Source organism: Camelus dromedarius, chromosome 19 (genome assembly GCF_036321535.1).
Source record: "Camelus dromedarius isolate mCamDro1 chromosome 19, mCamDro1.pat, whole genome shotgun sequence".
In the NCBI taxonomy this organism is placed as follows: domain Eukaryota; kingdom Metazoa; phylum Chordata; class Mammalia; order Artiodactyla; family Camelidae; genus Camelus; species Camelus dromedarius.
Window position 1 is genome coordinate 3,823,333 of NC_087454.1, and position 12,653 is coordinate 3,835,985.

At 48.3% G+C, this 12,653-nt stretch overlaps 1 long non-coding RNA gene across 5 annotated transcripts; it reads right to left on the bottom strand.

Moving 5' to 3' along the window:
• Nucleotides 1–328: 328 nt before the first annotated feature.
• On the bottom strand, nucleotides 329–12,435 carry LOC116147710 (uncharacterized). 5 transcript variants are annotated; one of them, XR_010376796.1, is made up of 6 exons: nucleotides 12,210–12,435; nucleotides 11,453–11,558; nucleotides 8,895–9,029; nucleotides 5,785–6,627; nucleotides 1,698–1,972; nucleotides 329–1,299 (listed from the first exon to the last, which is right to left on the bottom strand). It is a non-coding gene; the product is annotated as an uncharacterized LOC116147710 (long non-coding RNA). The 5 variants fall into 5 exon arrangements; XR_010376797.1 differs by lacking the exons at nucleotides 11,453–11,558; nucleotides 12,210–12,435 and adding an exon at nucleotides 9,295–9,325; XR_010376799.1 differs by lacking the exons at nucleotides 11,453–11,558; nucleotides 12,210–12,435 and adding an exon at nucleotides 9,114–9,139.
• Between the last annotated feature and the right edge of the window lie 218 nt (nucleotides 12,436–12,653).

Consider the following 12,653-nt stretch of genomic DNA (forward strand, 5'->3'; position numbering starts at 1 on the left):
ACGCGGCCCCTCGGCACCTCAATTTCTTCTAAGTGCAACTGGTTTTATTAGACCTGGGATGGGGGCGTGTTGCCTGAGCTGCGGGCTCAGCCCATGAACTCTGAAGAGAATTTAAGGGACACATTCAGGTACAAGTTTCCCCTGAAATAGAAACATTATACCAAGGCCAAAAATACCTAGGAAAGAAAATGTGTGTAATTTTTAATTAAACTTGTTTCCTGTTTAAAAAAAAAAAAGATTCACATTCAAGATGTGAAGAACTAAATGTAACATCTGCAAATTTAACAGTTACATCTGCCTTCAGAAAAAAAAAAAAAAATCACCCAAAATAGCTAGTGAGAGAAGAAGCCACATCCTGATTTTAACCTGGACTCGCTGGGGAGAAAAAGCTTGTTATCCCAGCAGTTCAGTTTGAATCAGCTGCAGCTTTCTCAGTCGCCCTTCTCAGACAAATTCCCCGTCTAGTTTCCTGGGCCCTCCATCTGGCAAGCAGGGGCCCCGAGGAGCTGGGAAAGCGCTCTTTGCCATCTAGTTTGTAAATAACTTCAGTTGTTCCATTGGAACTGAAGCCTTCAGCTGCCTTCGAATGCACCAGCCTGATTTTCTTTTCTCCTCTAACCCGGCTTTCCTTTGCGTGACAAAACCAGATTCTTTCCTCCAGGATCTTAGTCTCCTCACTCCCGAGGAAAAGAACGTGTGCATCGATGTTATTTCAGCTTAAAAGAATAATTTCTTCCTCCAACTAATATTTTCATGGATTCTCCAAAACCCAACCAAGGATGGAAGGAAAGAAAAGATCCTTGCCACGCAAGCCTGTTCCATCTATTATTTATTCTGGTTTCTCTTCCTCTTCTTCTAATCAGAAATGGTGGAAGAAAATTTGAGAGGGGGCCAGAGGATGTTACTGATGTGATCAAAGGGACACAGCAAGGTTTCCACAGAAAGGTGGACTAAAACGATTAAAAATATGTGATATAGAAAGACAACTGGGAAGGCAGAACAAGAAAAATAGTAATAGCAGTTGTTTAAAAGCTCACAATTATCTCAGCATTTTCTAGGCTAGGTTTCTCACCTGCACCTCAGTACTTCATCTCAGTACCAGCCCACGGTTCCCAGGTAAGGAAGTCAGCCCCCACTTCCCCAGGCTCACGGGTTCAGCAGCGAGGATTCGAAGCTGCCTGACTCCACCCCAGCCTCTCACCATCTGACGCTGCCTTGGCTGGCTGGCTGGAGACTACAGAGTGAGGAGCACCGTGTGGTGAGGGCTTGCAGACGGTGTCAAGCCAAGCAGCAAACAGGCTAAAAACACAAGGTAGAGTAAAAAAGTGTCAGATTAATTCACTGATGAGAACACTCCCCCTCCACCACCACCACCACCCAAAAAAGACCGTGGATGCTCACAAGGAGTATCCTGATTTGAGTTCCATGATCTGGAGGAATGCCACTCTGCTTTTCAACCAAAAAAAAAAAAAAAAGACTTTGATCATCTGCAGTCAAACTCACGCAGATGAGTGGACCAGGCTTTATCATGTTGAGTCTCCTCCCTCCCTCCCTCTCTCTCTTCTTTCCTTCCTTCCTCCGGTAAATCTTTATTCAGCACTGACTACTTGCTGGCCACTGTATTAAACAGAACATAAAATATAGAACAGAGAATATAAAAATGAATAATACACAATTCCTGTCCGAAATCCACTTACAGTTCAGGAAAAGGGAGGAAGGAAAGTACTGAAGGTCTCCTAGGATGGGGAGCCTGTGGTAAGTCACAGAAGAGGAGGATGAACAAACGTGGGTTTGGTGGGGATGACACACGGGTTGGCTTCATGGTGGACGGAGCACGTGAGCTGTCAGGATGGGTGGGACTTTAGCGGTCCCGGCGCCCACGGCTGGCGCCGTCTCAGCTTTGGTTGCTCAGCTGTCAGCCCTGGTGGTTCATTCCCAAGGACCAGGACAAGCTGCATTTCTGCCATTAGAACTGTTTCAGACAAAATAAAGTATAAAATGACACAGGCTTTTGCCCAAGCACAGGCTTTTTTGTTAATACTAAGTTGTGACTCCAGGAGCTCAACAATTTAGCAGGTGTTTTTGTTTTCCCTTTTCTTTTATTTTGTTTTAAATTCTTATTTTTTATTGAAGCGTAGTTGATTTACAATGCTAGTTCCAGGTGTACTGCAAAGCAATTCAGTTATATATATATATATATATATATATTCAGATTCTTTTCCATTATAGCTCATTATAAGAAACTGATCATAGTTCCCCCTGCTGTACAGCAGGTCCTTCCTGTTCACCTGTTTTATATACAGCAATGTCAGTAGGTGTGTACTGAGGTCAGCTGTGGGCCCAGATCTCACCCAAGTCCGTGCCCCTACCAGAGCCCCAAACTTTGGAGACACAAACAAATATTCAGACCTCACACTGATCTCCATTCTTCTTTCTCTCATTTCATTTTTGGCAATGAAATGAAAGGAATGGAAAGACAGCTTAACACAAAACTGCTCTACTGAAAATTAATTATCCCAACCACTGAAAAGAAAGGTTAATTATGTAATGTGACAGAAGCACTAAACATCACTCCCACAGCAATCGGATTAGCACGTGCCAATGTATCAAATTAACACCTTGCACACCTTAAATTTGCACAATGTAGTATGTCAATATACTCAATTTTTTTTTAAAAAGTAAAAAAGGAGAAAAATCCCTGTATTATTCACCTGCCCACGTCCGCAGCAAGTAGTAATGACTCTCTCTGCCAATCTGGGTGACAAATGTCATATCTGGAGTCATTTAGAAGAACAAAGGTGCTTTTCACTCCTGCCTCGTTCCCTGGTCACAATCCTTCATCATCATATTGGATTTGCCCATTGTTGCCTCCCAGGGTATCAGACCATTCGTTTGTCTGAGTCGAGGGGTTTTTTCCCTTCACTTTCACAGCCTGAGGGCTGTCTGTCTGCAGTTGTTTGGTTTTTGTTCAGTTGTTTTCATTGGGTTTCAATATTTTGTTCAACATTGTACGTGTTTTGACTGCACTATTTCACAGCCACATTCAGGCTTCCAGAACCCGGGGCTCGGGAACAAGCCCCTGAGGGCACCTCTGGATGCTGGGGCTCACCTGCTCTCCCGCTCAGGGGCGCATTCCCAGAGGCTGGAGACATACAGCCCTAAAAACTGGGAATTAAAAACCAGCACAACTGTAGAAGGAAACCAACCCTCCTCGTAGCAAAGGACACCGTGTCAACTCCTCCGGCTGTTTCGGGGCGGAGCGGTGACGTCGGCCCCGCCCTGGGGGCGAGCTCTGGGGGCGGGGGCGGGGGCGGGGTGGGAGGAGGGCCTGGCGTCCCGGGGCCCCACCCAGCCCCGCGCATGCGCCGCCGCGCCTCCGGGACAGAGAGGCGGCAGCCAGTCTGCGCGAGGAGCTGACTCACCAGGGGTTCCGGGCCCCCAGGGTGCTCTGTGGGGGCCCCCCTGGCAGTGGGATACAGGGTGTGACACAGCAGAGCAGGGCTTGCTGCACGAACCCGGGGGACCCGGCACAAAGCGGGGAGGGGAGAGCCAGGCCTGGGCCCGGGCGCCCTGCTGCCCCCATGCCGCGCCTTCCTGCAGCCTGAGAGCTTGGAAAACTGCCCGGGGGAGGTGCCCGAGAATGAGATAGGAAAGCACTGCCCTTCTGCTGACAGAGGATCCAGAAATAACACGGAATGTTCGGAGAGTCCGCAGAGATTCCCTAATATGCAAGTGGAGGGATCCGTCCGTGACCTTTGATGCAGTGGTTGTCGTCAGAGCGTCTTTATAGGAACCTGGGGATTGACACCTAAGACGTTCCAGCTTTGCTGGTGGGCAGGATTCCCCTCCCCCAGAGCCACTCCGGGATAGGAATCTCATTTCCTCACCAAGCGCTCCCTCCCCACCTCCTTCTGTTTCTCCAGGGACACGGGGGAGTCCTCTTGGACCTCCTGTAACCTCCGCACTGTCCTCATTTGATTGTTTTCCGTCTGCTGGACGACAGGCAGGATGTGCTGCTCCTGCTGTGAAGAGTCCCTTCCTCACCCTCCTCCTTGGGATAAGCATTAGACTCTCATCTCATGTCTGTCTTTGTTCTGGACTGAGCACCCCCTCACCCCCTACAGTTCACCTCACTCCCAAAGCAAATATGCCGGGGCTGGGTGGGGGTGGGTGTTGACTGGAGAAGAAACACCAAACTCTCAGTAACTTAAGAAGTATTAGACCTCTATGTAGGTGATAAGAGTGAAATATATAGGAAACATGGTCCTAGCTACAGGCAGTATTTATAACTAATAGTTATTCGCTAACCGCTTGGAGCTTTTTTCGGTCCCTTCCTCTCCAGGCTCCACAAAAACCAGATACCAGTTCAACCTCAGGGTCATGAGCCAAAAGCCATATAACAAAGTTTCAGACTAGCAAGTTAACTGGGAGGTAGTAATTAAGCTAATGAGAATACAATTAGAGTTTCCATTGGATCCACTCTAACTATGACAAGGACAAGCCTTCCAATGTATAGAACAGGCTTTATTTCAAAAAACAAATGCCTTGTCCTGTAGCCAGACCAAAGCCAGGCCTGGGAGTCCCACTGGGATAGATGGCACCTTTGAGTGCCCCTTCCCAGGGGAACCAGATTCATTACTTATCTCTTGGCAAGAAGATGACACCTTTGTGCAAAGAAAAGGGGTACCGATCCTCTGGGCAGACACATGACTTAGTAAGTGAGCACATGCTGGATTTCAGTCTCCAGTCTCCTCTTGTGCAGTCAGCAACCTACACAACCTTACCCAGTGACTCAAGCCAAGCTTTGGAATCTTCTCCCGCCGCAAGGTGTATGTTCCAGAAAGAAGGCTAAATAACAAGAATATGCTGCCTCAAGAAGGCATCAGTCTCTGCCCGTTGATTGGTGGTCCCTGATCTCACCTTCACCCCACCCTACCCAGTCCCCACTCACCTCTACCAACCAACCAAACTTAGTAAGGGGGCACCTAGCTAAGACTTATTCTGGAGGCAAAACTGCTAAGTGAAACAAACACGTTGACTAACGTCTCTCTAACCTTGCTCGCTCCTTGACATTTTTCATATCGACTTGGAACTCAGCTTATTCTGTTATAAAACAGTCATTTACAACCTTGCTCCATGATCCGAAATGCCACTACGTCATTTTTGGAACATCATTCCCTCTGAGACGCTGTCTGTCTCTGGTGTCCAGGCTGGGTTAAAGGTCCACCTTGGGGCTCCCCCGCATCTTCCCCTTGGCTTCACTGTGATGTGACACTGGCCGCATCCTACCATAATTACTCATTTACTTTTTAATTGAAGTCAGTTACAATGTGCCAATTTCTGGTGCACAGCATAATGCCCCAGTCATACATATATATACATATGTACATTTTTATATTATTTTTCATTGGAGGCTATTACAAGATATTGAATGTAGTTCCCTGCGCTATACCAAAGAAATCTGTTTTTTACCTATTTTTTATATAGTAGTTAATATTTGCAAATCTCAAACTCCCAAATTTATCCCTTCCCACCTCCTTTCCCCCAGTAACCATAAGATTGTTTACTATGTCTGCGAGTCTGTTTCTGTTTTGTAGATGTGTTCGTTAGTGTCTTCTGAAATTTTTTATTTGATTTTTTTTAAGAGGTACTAGGGGTTGAACCCAGGACCTCATGCATGCTAAGCATGCATTCTACCACTGAGCCATCCCCTCCTCCTCATTTACTTTTTGTCTCTGCCACGAGGACATAAGCAACCTGAGCGAGAAACAAGGTCTTACTCACCTCTAAGCAAATTCCAGGACTTGGCTTAAAATATTTGTTGCATGAATGGTCTAGGAAAGAAAGATAATGTCAGTGGTGCTCTGCTCTGGTTGGCTGCTGTAGCAAAGACCACAAACTGAGTGGCTCCGAACAACAGAAATGTATTGTCCTACACTTCTGGAGGCCAGAAGTCCACAATCAAGGAGTCAGCAGGTCCCTGCTCCCTCTAGAGGTGCTGGGAAGAATCACTCGGTGCCCTTCCTAGATTCTGGGGACCCCAAGTGTTCCTCTGCTTGGAGACGCATCACCCCAATCCTCTGTCTTCACATGACCTCCTTCCTGTGTCTCTTCATGTCGCCTTCCCTCTCTGCATGTCGGTCTCTGTGTCCAAATTCCCCCTTTTATGAGGACATCAGTCATATAGGACCCAATAGGATTTGGGTCCATTCTAATGACCTCATTTAATTTGATCACCTCTGTAAAAGCCTTATTTCCAAATAAGGTCACATTCCAAGGTCCTGAGGGTTAGGACTTCAACACATCTTTTAGGGGGATTCAATTCAACTCATAACACTCACCTACCACCTCGCCAGCATGTTCAGGAGGGTAATTTTGCTTGATCTTCATAGCAATCCCATGAAGTGGATAGTACAATTCCCATTGTTCATAATTTTACAAAACTAAGACTCAGTAAGAAAGCACAGGGTAGTAATTAGTGAAGCCAAGTTTCCCTGAGTGTATGTGACTTCAGTGCTAGACAGTCAGTGTCACGGCGAAGATGGACTTGGACGTGGGATGCAGACAGTTGGACCTTAGTCATCCTTCCAGTGCCACCTCTGGATCACGTGACTTCCATCCCCTCGTCTGTAATAGAGGGACAATAACAGAACCTAAGTTTTCCTGTCTTTTGGAGATAATAATGCAAGTAAAGCGGTTACCATCTCTGTGGTTAGCACAGAGATTGCCAAAAACCAGCTAATGTCATGTCATGTTATCACTCTAACTACATCTTCTTAAGGAGCAGCCCCAGGGACACAGCAGAACTCAGGAACGGGGCATCATCTCCGGTTTATCTCTTGTCTTGCAAAGTCCACCCACCCTCATGAAGAAGCATCTGCTTCCTTCTCAACACTTCCCTCCTTCAACTCAGATATGAGAACCTGAGCAAAACAGGAATGTCCAGGAGCAGTGGCCAGCCCAGACCGCCTCCCCTCCGCCGAGAAGCCCATCACCGCAGAAGTCTCTGCCTCTGTCCCTTCCTTGTCTCCAACCTTACTGCCACCATTTCACAAAGACGGGCAACAACCAGGCTACGTTAATGCAACCACAGATCATAGAAATTCTTTAGAGGTCCTTTCAATCAAAGGATGCCCAGGGTAAGAGAGGAGATGACTGCTGAGCCCTTTAAAATCTCCAGCAAAGCCAAGCCCACAATCTTCTGGATGGACCTTTCAGGAACTAGCAAATCAACAGTCCTAAATTTTGTGTCTCACCCAGACTCCTCCTCTTCCTTCCCTTCGTGCTGGAGCTGCCCTAAGCATGGGAGCACGTGCTGCTGAAAATCAGGTTGGAGCTAGGTCTCAGCTCCATCCCTTTGCTGTGTGGCTTTGCACAAACTGCTTAATTCTTCTAGGTCTCAGCTTCCTCACCAGCAAAACGAGAGAACAGTTCCTGCTTCACAGATCATTGTGTGGGATCCGTGACACATCAGGCTTCACAGGCAGGTAATAAACACCTCGTCTTCCCGCCCTTTGTCCCTTCAAGTCATTTTTAACTGCTTGCGTTCCGACAAGCACCTGAGGTTATATAGAACACTGGACCGATTCTAAATACAGTCAAGAAGAAAATGTGGGCTCTAAATTTGCTGATGCAACTTGTATCTTAAAAAACACAAAGGTCAGTTTGGTGAAAAAGTTCTGGACATGGACAGTGGTGATGGGTACACCGCAAAGTCAATGTACTTAATGGCGCTGAGAACTTAAAAATGGTTAGAACGGTGTATTTCATGTTATGTAGAGTTTACCAAAATTTTTTCTAACTTAAAAAAATTAAAAGGGGTTCATTCTGAGTCTATTTTTTTCATTTTATTTTATTTATTTATTTTTTTGAGTCTATTTTTTTTTTTTTAGTGGGCAAGGAAAACAAAGTGGAACCATTAATGTTTAATATTCAACAGGCCCTTCCCAAGAACGTCACATTTTTTACAAAATGCTCACGATTGTCTGGATCTACTCAGGTTTCTCTGATCCCAAGATTTTGGCTGACGTTGATGCTATAATAAAAACATGTTCCAAGGCATTGTTTAAATTTTTCTCAAAATGCTTTGTTCTTTGTAAGGGTAGCAGTCCTTTTATCTGAGTCTGGGAGTGAATTCAGACTCTCGATGGGACAGAAAATTCTCTCTTATCAGAGGAGCGCAGAGTCTGTAACACAGAGAAGTAGCACGGCCGCCCGCACACCCCTCCCTCTCCCTTTCTCTTTTTCTAAAGGAAAGAAAAGAAGGAAGCAGGGGGCTCTGATGCAAGACTAGCAAACGAATTTGTTCAAAAACCTCAGAAAGGTGCTTATTATGGGCTTGCTTTTAAGGGCACCGCGCTAGACGCCTTCTCATAAATCAGGTCGTGTGAGAGCCACCACTACCCGGTAATGGAATGTTATCTCCACTTGAAAGATCTGTTTACTGAGTTCCAGGAGGTTAAATAAACAACCCATTTACCACGACTGAAACTGGTGTCTGGTCGGCAGTTTACGGAGAGCTACTCCTGGCAGGATCCCACTTTTACAAAGTACGGACACCAGGCGTGTAAGTCGGCCAGGGCGTCGGCCCCCGACGGGGGCTGCTGTGCGAGCTCCTCACGCCCCCGTGAAGGCCGCGCCCCTCAGCCCGCGTGCTCCGGGCCAGCGCGGCGCCTGCCTCCCCCTCCCCTGGGCGACACGGCGTCGCCCGGTCAGCGGTGCGTCTTCAGGGGGTGTTCACCGCCCCTCCCCCAGGAGGCGAGGAGGCCCCGCCACAGAGGGGGGCCCGGTGCGAACGAGGCGGGCACAGCACGCATGTCCAGGGCACTCCTGGTGTGACGGGCAGTCGCGGCAGGAGAGCCCGAAGTGTGAGCAGGGGACCCCAGGGTACCCACCTGTGCTGGTGTCCCGCCGCCGCTGCACGGAACCCCCTTCAGCTTCTGGCCTCTCACCTCATGGAGGGGCACCCAAGATTCAGTCACGCTGTCGTCAAATCCCTCCACTGCCATGAACTCCAGCCTCTTCTCCACCTGAAAGTAAAGTGCAGTCAAACTTCAGTTTGTGAAGAATGACTGAGCTTCAAGAAAATAAAAAAAGAAAACTTCCTGAATTACACATTTGAATAAAAACACAAGTGAAGCCCTCTGCTTGTTTTACAGATGTGGCTGGGTTACAACCCTGCACTGCCAGTCAGAGAGGAAGAGAAAACGTGGTCTCTAGCTTTGGTCTCCGCCGGAGCTGGCTTCCCCCCTGCGCTCCCGCCTGCTGGACAGCAGAGAAAGGCAATGAACGTACAGACTGGTTTTCAACCTTAGTTAGATGCAGCGATTTAAGCAGTCCCTTTGGTGTTTGTCCTGGAGAGAATTTTATCTCAGTCGCCTTACTTCCATGCCCGCCCCTTCCATGCCCGTCTAGTGTGTGGGGGAGGAGGCATCCTGTGACCCCATGGCGGCAGAATGAAGAGGGCTGGGATCCAGGAATCCTCCTCAGTCCAGTACTTGTTTTGACCAACCCAGCCCCACCTAAGGTAGCGCTGGCCTGATCTTGCTATTGGATCTGCCAGTTTGCTGATGCCACCTGTCCTCCTGAACTTGTGGCCCATTCTTCCCCAGTGGGTCCTGGATCACAGAGTCTGCGTTCCCTGGCCAGGCTCTTACCCCTTGGCCAACTCACGGGTTTTCAGCTCCACATTTACGCCATGTGGAAAACTCGGTAGAGTTGAGAGTGCTAACTAGACTCGCTCTCAGCCCAATCGTGCCGTCCCCCGTGCTAGACCGGCCCGTGCTGGCCTGAGTCCCTGCACGGCGTCTTCCTCCAGGGCTCCGCCAGGTGAGGAGGAACAGGATGCCCCGCCCTCTGCCAGTCCCCCGTTCTGCTTGATCCGTCTGTCACCTGTGGTGCTGGTAGCTGGACGACAGGCTTTCCAGGGACTTGAAGGGTTTGCCAATTATCATGGCGCAAATACTCACACCATGTCCAATTTCAAGCTGCCAACTGTGTAACGATCAGTTTGAAAATTTTCCTGAAATTTTAACAGTCGGCTTTCAGGAGCGTCCAAGCCAGCTCCAACACACCTCTGACACCCCAGCACTCTCAGTCCCCTTCAGCATAAAAATAGAAAGTTGCAACAACAAAAAAACCACTTTTAACCAGGTATTTCTTTTGCCTCTTTTTTCACTGCTTTTCATCTTATCGTCTCCAAGGATGTTAAGGGTTGAATTTTCCCTCTTTCTTCCACCCAGAACAGTGAGCTGAAACAGGCACCCTCTGTACACTATGGAATGACCTCCAAGATCTAAGCCCCTCAGTCTTGGTTCTTGAGATGTGAAATAGGAGCAAAAAAATATTAGAAGATATTTTGCTTTTCCAAAGCCTATTGTCAGACTGTAAAAGTCTATTTTGAATGTCAGAAGCTGAACATTCTATTATTCATATTGGATCATTTCATTTCTTTTTCTTTTTTGTTTGGGGAGGTAATTCAGTTTATTTATTTATTTATTCTTGGAGGAGGTACTGGGGATTGAACCCAGGACCTTGTGCATGCTAAGCACGTGCTCTGCCACGTGAGCTACACCCTCCCTCTGGATCATTTTTATTGATGTGTCTTCAAAGTCATCAACTCTTTCCTCTATCATCTGCATGGAGCCCATTTAGTTTTTTGAATGTTGGCTACTGCATTTTTCACTTCTAAAATTCCCATTTGGTTCTCTTTTTCAGTTAGTATCTTCTATTTGTTTGCTGAGAATTTCTAACTTTTCGCTCATTTCTAAAGGGTTTGCCCTTACTTCTTGGAACATTGTTGTAATTGCTGCTTTAAATCTCTGTCAGATATTTCCAACATCTGAGACCTCTTGGCTTTGGCAAGCTGGGATTTTCCTGTTCTTTGCATTCTGAGTAGTTTTGGATTCTTTCCTGGCTGTGTTGGATATTACAGGGCTCTGGGCCTAACTTCAAGCCTGTGGGGAATGTGGCCGTTTTTGCATAGGCCGCCAGACTGCTTTGTTTCGCAGACGCTGTGGAGTTCAGGCTGCAAGTTCTGAACAGCCTTCTCCTGGTGTGCTTTAAATGGCGCCACTATTTCCAGCTTTTGCAAGTGCTATCCGGCCGTGTCTTACGTGTGTGCCACCCAGTGGACAGTCTGGGGCTGAGCTCTGGTCTACCCCATGGGTCACGTCTCAAGCTGTGTGCCATTCTGTTTAGGGTCAGATCCATGTGAGACAGCTCAGGGGCGATCCCAGACGTTCATAAACAACTTTGTCACCTTCCTGAGCTCCTTCCTCTCTGGGATCTCCCTAAGAATTTCTGACCCCCTGGAGCTCCTCTTTCCAGTCTCCAGCCAGAAAGCTGGGGCTTCATGTGCCTCACTCTGCCATACACTTGCTGCAACTGAGTCCGTGTCTGGGACCAAAGGATGGAAGAGGTTTTAAAGAAAAGCAACAAGGGTTCAACCCACCTTCTTGGGGCCACAGCTCCTCCAACTTGAGACGTGCTCTCCCTTAGAGTTTTGGGCTCCCCAGTTTTGCCACTGTCCCTGCTGCTGCCTCAGGATTGCTTAGGGGCTGAGATGCAAGAAAATGGAGAAAAGGGGGGAAAAAATGAGGATTTCTCCACCCACTCTTAGCATAAGGCAGTCCCTTCCCCACTCCTTGAGCCTGAACCTGAGAGCGTCTCCTGGGTTACAGAGCTTTTCTCTGCTGATGCTGCCTCCCTGTTTCTGGCCGCGCTGAGCCCAGGAAATAGCAGAGGGGAAGATGTACCTCCTCCCTGGTTTAGTGGCCCCTCAGACCTGCTCTTCTCCCCCAATCCACCTGCTACTATTTACTTTTCAGAGTCCTCACATCAGTGCTCCGAGCATTCTGTCCAGGTTTTACGGCTGATTTCAGTGGAGAGATTCAGTGGAGCGTGTTTAATCTTACCCGGTTACCAGAACCACCACCGCCCCACCCGTGTAGTCAGAGAGATCTTTCTAAAGCACAGTCTAGTTACATCACTCCTCTGCATAAAGTTCTTAAATCCCCCTGCCTTGTGCCCTCAAACCCCTCCATCTGGGATGCAACCGCCTCTGTAACCCGGCCTCTCCTCCTTGCTCCAGCTTCCAGCATCCCCACCTTCCAGCATCCCCACCGTGCTGTGAAGCAGCACCGGACAGCTCGCACCTCCTGGAGCAGAGTGTTCCCACCCTCCCAGCTTTGCACACGCTGCCCCCTCACCTGGAGTGTGAGTCTCCCTCCTTGCCTGGCTGGTCTCCCACAGGTCTCCGTCGAGATGTGCTCTCTCTCTGGGGATCCGCTCCTTACCCACGAGATGGAGCTGCTTTCCCTGAAGTGAGCTCCAGCACGTCCTGTCACAGCACGAACCGCCCTGAGCCATGATCACCTGTGTATCGCTGTCTCCCGCACTCAACTGGGAGCACCTTGCAGGCGGGCACCGGGTTTCCTCCAGTTTCTAGAAGGGGGTTTGGCACTTAGTAAGTTCTGATCAATACCGGTGGACTTGAGCTGTGTCGGAACCAACCAGCCCCAGAAGTGGATTTCCTGCCCTCAAACTGCCGCCCTCTTGGTCAAGGTCCCTGATAACTACTCGTTATTTGGTCCCCTGTTAACAGTACGTTCCGCCCTGGGTCTTAGACTCCACCCTGGACGCTGGTTTGCACT